The sequence below is a fragment of the Gnatocerus cornutus genome, unplaced genomic scaffold (assembly GCF_029298725.1).
Source record: "Gnatocerus cornutus isolate USDA-ARS CGAHR unplaced genomic scaffold, icGnaCorn1.1 ctg00000256.1, whole genome shotgun sequence".
In the NCBI taxonomy this organism is placed as follows: Eukaryota; Metazoa; Arthropoda; class Insecta; order Coleoptera; family Tenebrionidae; genus Gnatocerus; species Gnatocerus cornutus.
The window spans coordinates 25,794-32,500 of NW_028275575.1; the positions used below are offsets into that span (position 1 = coordinate 25,794).

General features: G+C 48.2%; 3 non-coding genes across 3 annotated transcripts in view; all 3 read left to right on the plus strand.

Annotated features, from left to right (window-relative positions):
• The first annotated feature begins 543 nt into the window (after positions 1-543).
• On the plus strand, positions 544-2,464 carry LOC148165659 (small subunit ribosomal RNA). The gene has a single exon (XR_015771282.1). It is a non-coding gene; the product is annotated as a small subunit ribosomal RNA (ribosomal RNA).
• A 1,622-nt stretch (positions 2,465-4,086) lies between these two features.
• On the plus strand, positions 4,087-4,243 carry LOC148165660 (5.8S ribosomal RNA). Its single transcript, XR_015771281.1, has one exon. It is a non-coding gene; the product is annotated as a 5.8S ribosomal RNA (ribosomal RNA).
• A 658-nt stretch (positions 4,244-4,901) lies between these two features.
• LOC148165661 (large subunit ribosomal RNA) overlaps positions 4,902-6,707 on the plus strand; it is a 4,038-nt gene continuing 2,232 nt past the window's right edge. The window contains exon 1 of the ribosomal RNA XR_015771280.1: positions 4,902-6,707. This exon is cut by the window's right edge and continues 2,232 nt beyond it. This is a non-coding gene — a ribosomal RNA (large subunit ribosomal RNA).

Below are 6,707 nucleotides of genomic sequence, written 5' to 3' on the forward strand. Positions count from 1 at the left end.
TTCAAACAAGGATGAAAAAGTCATAGAAAATTATTCCGTAACCATGATATTGGATTATTTTTTCTTCACTCTCTCCTCCGATGAGTCGCAACAAATAAAAATCCATAAATCAATTCATCCGTCGTTGTTCGTTTAGTCGATCTGAATGCACTGTAAAAATTTATTAAAGTAAAAATGTTACGTTGCATTTCATGAATTTTGACAAACGTGTACCCCGAAGTGTGTACAAATTATTTATTTCGACGACGACGACAACTTAGAACGGATGAATAAGAATAAAATTGTTGCAGGAGATTCAATCAAGGATGATGTGAGAAAAATGTCGAAAAATTTTCCATCCAGAAAGATCGCGTGGCGTTACGTCTCTTCTTACGAGGTTTTCGTTTCGCAGACACGCACACTTTCTTCAAAACAATAATAGGAAAGTGTTCAGTTTTTTATAAGAGCAGCAGGTGTCTTTCCGAAATTCTACGATTATTGTAGCTTATATGACTAGAAGGAAAGAAAGACTAAAACTCTCTTATTTTAAAACAAGAACGCAGTTCCCTGGTTGATCCTGCCAGTAGTCATATGCTTGTCTCAAAGATTAAGCCATGCATGTCTCAGTACAAGCCAAATTAAGGTGAAACCGCGAAAGGCTCATTAAATCAGTTATGGTTCCTTAGATCGTACCCACATTTACTTGGATAACTGTGGTAATTCTAGAGCTAATACATGCAAACAGAGCTCCAACCGGAAACGGAAGGAGCGCTTTTATTAGATCAAAACCAATCGGTGGCGGTCTCCGTCATCGTACAACTTGGTGACTCTGAATAACTTTACGCTGATCGCACGGTCTCGCACCGGCGACGCATCTTTCAAATGTCTGCCTTATCAACTGTCGATGGTAGGTTCTGCGCCTACCATGGTTGTAACGGGTAACGGGGAATCAGGGTTCGATTCCGGAGAGGGAGCCTGAGAAACGGCTACCACATCCAAGGAAGGCAGCAGGCGCGCAAATTACCCACTCCCGGCACGGGGAGGTAGTGACGAAAAATAACGATACGGGACTCATCCGAGGCCCCGTAATCGGAATGAGTACACTCTAAACCCTTTAACGAGGATCAATTGGAGGGCAAGTCTGGTGCCAGCAGCCGCGGTAATTCCAGCTCCAATAGCGTATATTAAAGTTGTTGCGGTTAAAAAGCTCGTAGTCGAATCTGTGTCCCGCGCCGCCGGTTCATCGTTCGCGGTGTCAACTGGCGTGCCGCGGGACGTCCTGCCGGTGGGCTTAGCTCGAGAGGGCGGCCCAACTCAATCCCGCCGCGGTGCTCTTCATTGAGTGTCGAGGTGGGCCGGCACGTTTACTTTGAACAAATTAGAGTGCTTAAAGCAGGCTAAAACTTCGCCTGAATACTGTGTGCATGGAATAATGGAATAGGACCTCGGTTCTATTTTGTTGGTTTTCGGAACCCCGAGGTAATGATTAATAGGAACGGATGGGGGCATTCGTATTGCGACGTTAGAGGTGAAATTCTTGGATCGTCGCAAGACGGACAGAAGCGAAAGCATTTGCCAAAAACGCTTTCATTGATCAAGAACGAAAGTTAGAGGTTCGAAGGCGATCAGATACCGCCCTAGTTCTAACCATAAACGATGCCAGCTAGCGATCCGCCGACGTTCTTCCGATGACTCGGCGGGCAGCTTCCGGGAAACCAAAGCTTTTGGGTTCCGGGGGAAGTATGGTTGCAAAGCTGAAACTTAAAGGAATTGACGGAAGGGCACCACCAGGAGTGGAGCCTGCGGCTTAATTTGACTCAACACGGGAAACCTCACCAGGCCCGGACACCGGAAGGATTGACAGATTGAGAGCTCTTTCTTGATTCGGTGGGTGGTGGTGCATGGCCGTTCTTAGTTGGTGGAGCGATTTGTCTGGTTAATTCCGATAACGAACGAGACTCTAGCCTGCTAAATAGGCGTATTTCGACATCCCAAAGGCCCGTCGATCCTGGGTTCGCCCGGTGGTCGTGCGCGGTTTTTACTGTCGGCGTACAAACAATTCTTCTTAGAGGGACAGGCGGCTTCTAGCCGCACGAGATTGAGCAATAACAGGTCTGTGATGCCCTTAGATGTTCTGGGCCGCACGCGCGCTACACTGAAGGAATCAGCGTGTCCTCCCTGACCGAGCGGTCCGGGTAACCCGCTGAACCTCCTTCGTGCTAGGGATTGGGGCTTGCAATTGTTCCCCATGAACGAGGAATTCCCAGTAAGCGTGAGTCATAAGCTCGCGTTGATTACGTCCCTGCCCTTTGTACACACCGCCCGTCGCTACTACCGATTGAATGATTTAGTGAGGTCTTCGGACCGGTACGCGATGGCGTTTCGACGTCGTCGATGTCGCTGGGAAGATGACCAAACTTGATCATTTAGAGGAAGTAAAAGTCGTAACAAGGTTTCCGTAGGTGAACCTGCGGAAGGATCATTAACGTGTCCTCGTACACACGAATTTTGACATATGTATAATTTATTATTATGCATTTTCATTTGATCGTGTCGATGTACACTTTATGTTTTTACAACACCGTCGTCGATGACATGGAGTCGACGGCACGATCTTTTGTCGTGCCGTTGCTTGTTTCTTTTTGAAACACCGTGTGTACGACGTTTTGAACTACGAATCGTACATATTCGGAAAAACAATAGCGTTACGCTGGCCCGCAGCGCCGGTCCTTGCGATCGAGTTTTTCACCTTTTTTGAACGAGAAAAACCGAATTCGCTCGGGCATACGGCTGTTTCTTCGGGTACCTAGATTTTTTGATTTTTTTTGTACTATCTCTCGATCTTTTCCAATGATGGAAAGAAGGAGGGACGCTTTCGGTTTTTCGACCGGATCGCGGAAAGTTGTGAACTCCACCGCGAAAGTCGAAAGACGTTAGAAGTCCTCTTTTTTCGGACACACGGAGAGGATGTAGCAGAGTAGTCGAGAAAGAAGAAAATCGCAGGTGTCGAATTAGGTTACGACACCGTGGGTTTTAAATGATTTACGCCCGGCTACGGGACCGGCGAGAAACGCTCCCGATTCTACGATTCGCGTGAATGATGTTCGTCGTTAGACGCTTCAAAGAGTTTTTTGAAAGCGCCGTTAAACGAGCGATCGCACACACATCACACCTTGCTTTTTTAATGTTTTTGGTAGATGTGGTAAAGTGATTTCGTTAGAAACGGTAAAATTCTCTTTACGGAGCGTACGACTGCACCATTTCAAAATTATATACACCGTCAATCGTCATTAAGTCACGATATAGAACGGTAAACTTGAGGATTTTATGTTAGACGCTCAGTCTGGCACGTCTATAAATTTTTTCGTCAAAATTCACGATCTGTCTTCGGTTTGGCGACGAAAAAATATAGAAAGAAAATTGAAACACGAACACAAAGACCGCCCGCGAAAATCTCTTTTCGCTTACGGCGGATACTAATTCGCTTTTTCATAACGAGTACGATGATGTAATGATGTGTTCATTCCGATCGATCAAAAACCGTCTCTTCGTCACACTTTTTAAAGTGCTTGACACACACACACGCACACTAAATGAAAGACACAATAAAGGAAAACTACCGAAAATGTAGTTTATGAGAGAAAGCAGCATTATTTATTAAAATTATTGCTGAGAAAAAGGAAATTGGCAAATTCCTAATTAAAATCGTATCGAACATGTCCCATCTTCACACATACATGCTCGTACTTTGCGTGTAAAAGCGGAGACCGCGTGAAAAAGAAAAGTGCTTCTTTTTCGGTGCGCGGATACAAATTTGTGTTTGGGTTAATATTTTTTTTAATTTTTTCGTACGCGTAAAACTGAGACCGACGATCGCGTTCCCTTTCAGACGAGAAAGTACGGACGAAAGACAATTAAGAGCGAGAATCATAAATATCCATACCACAACACCGAAATTTTAGACGTGGCACGTTTCGGAACCACGAAGATCATTTTCGTTTCGGATGTACGCACGTACGCAAAAATTTTTGCAAGACGTGTATAGACAGCTGGACGATCGGCATGATCGGGGTTCTTGTGGAACGAGCGTTTAAATTTTAAAAAGATTACCCTGAACGGTGGATCACTTGGCTCGTGGGTCGATGAAGAACGCAGCTAATTGCGCGTCAACTTGTGAACTGCAGGACACATGAACATCGACATTTCGAACGCACATTGCGGTCCTCGGATATAATGTTCCCGGACCACTCCTGGCTGAGGGTCGTGTCAATTTCAAAGACTGCTCGGTTTTCGTTTTCGGACGAAAACGTCGGAGCGTGTTGGATGTGTTGCGACGCGTCGAATAGGTACTCATTAATGTACGTGATCGTCACTTACGTCACGATATAACGACGCACGCCTCGAACGTGTGCCGAGACGTTTACTCGAGCGTGTTTTTTCGTCAAAAAGGACGGGACGGGTATGCTTTGTATTTTTTTTTACAAAGTCCGTCGGACGTCCACCTTGCGAATCATAAATACGAAAGTGTTTACGTCGGCACATGTTCTTGCGTGGTGTGTCGTAGAATCGTGTGTTTGTGTGCGTTTCTCGTGCAGCGAGTAAATTTGCGCGACATCTTAAGACGCGAAAGCGACCAACTACTACTTGTTGTAGTTGTTGGCTGGTCTTTCGGCGTAGCACGTCCTATTTCTTCAACATGTCGTCATTTAAAAAAAAAAAATGGCGTTTTAAGGTTGAGAACGTTATAGACGGTCGTCGTGTCCGAGACGTGTAATGCAAATCGCGACAGACGTCAGATCGTAAGCGTTTCTGTAAACTTAGCCATTTTTTAAAAAGAAAAATGACGAACACGTATAGCAAGGAATGGGAGACGTGTCGTGATCGTCGAAATGACCGAATGAAAAATTTTTATTTTTCATATGCGACCTCAGAGCAGGTGAGACTACCCGCTGAATTTAAGCATATTACTAAGCGGAGGAAAAGAAACTAACTAGGATTCCCTCAGTAGCGGCGAGCGAACAGGGAGAAGCCCAGCACCGAATCCCGCGGCCGAAACCGGACGCCGGGAAATGTGGTGTTAGGGAGGATCCGTCATCCCGAGATCGTGCGGCGCGTCCAAGTCCATCTTGAACGGGGCCACAGCCCATAGAGGGTGCCAGGCCCGTAGCGACCGCTGCCGATAACGGGAGGATCTCTCCTCAGAGTCGGGTTGCTTGAGAGTGCAGCCCTAAGTGGGTGGTAAACTCCATCTAAGGCTAAATATGACCACGAGACCGATAGCGAACAAGTACCGTGAGGGAAAGTTGAAAAGAACTTTGAAGAGAGAGTTCAATAGTACGTGAAACCGTTCAGGGGTAAACCTGAGAAACCCGAAAGGTCGAAAGGGGAGATTCAGCGTGACTCGATGGCGGCGCTGGACGATCGTGTGACAGATGGCGTACGCGTCGTTTGCACCTTTCGTTTTGTCGATCTGCCGTCGAACGCGTGCACTTCTCCCCCTGTAGGACGTCGCGATCCGTTGAGTGCCGGTCTAAGGCCCGCGGTGGAGCTCGTTCGGACGGTTCGCCGTTCGCCGAATGAACCCGTGGTGTTTCCCGATCGGCTCGCTCGACGGTATACAGATGGCGCGGGGCCGCTACACAGTTAGCGTCCGACCTTCGGCAAGCGCGCCCGTCGTGATGGTGATCGGACCTGGTGCCGGTCCCGTCCCCGGGTGGCTGTTCGCTGAGGTGTTCTCGGACAGACCTCGTTGAAACGCCGATCTGCGACGCTATAGCTTTGGGTACTTTCAGGACCCGTCTTGAAACACGGACCAAGGAGTCTAGCATGTGCGCGAGTCATTGGGATTTAACTAAACCTAAAGGCGCAATGAAAGTGAAGGTCCGCCTTGCGCGGACCAAGGGAGGATGGGCGGTCGTTACGGCTGCCGCCCCGCACTCCCGGGGCGTCTCGTTCTCATTGCGAGAAGAGGCGCACCAAGAGCGTACACGCTGGGACCCGAAAGATGGTGAACTATGCCTGGTCAGGACGAAGTCAGGGGAAACCCTGATGGAGGTCCGTAGCGATTCTGACGTGCAAATCGATCGTCGGAACTGGGTATAGGGGCGAAAGACTAATCGAACCATCTAGTAGCTGGTTCCCTCCGAAGTTTCCCTCAGGATAGCTGGCGCTCATAGCATACGAGTTTCATCCGGTAAAGCGAATGATTAGAGGCATTGGGTCGAAACGGCCTCAACCTATTCTCAAACTTTAAATGGGTGAGATCTCCGGCTTGCTCGAACTATTGAAGCCGCGAGACTCGAATCAGAGTGCCAAGTGGGCCATTTTTGGTAAGCAGAACTGGCGCTGTGGGATGAACCAAACGCCGAGTTAAAGCGCCTAAATCGACGCTTATGGGATACCATGAAAGGCGTTGGTAACTTAAGACATCAGGACGGTGGCCATGGAAGTCGGAATCCGCCAAGGAGTGTGTAACAACTCACCTGCCGAAGTTACTAGCCCTGAAAATGGATGGCGCTGAAGCGTCGTGCTTATACTCGGCCGTCAGAGGCATGTGCGGTCAGGTTATTAAATTAACCGGCCATGAAGCCCTGACGAGTAGGAGGGTCGCGGCGGTGAGCGCAGAAGGACTGGCCGTGAGGCCGTCTGGAGCCGCCGTCGGTGCAGATCTTGGTGGTAGTAGCAAATACTCCAGCGAGGCCCTGGAGGACTGACGTGGAGAAGGGTTT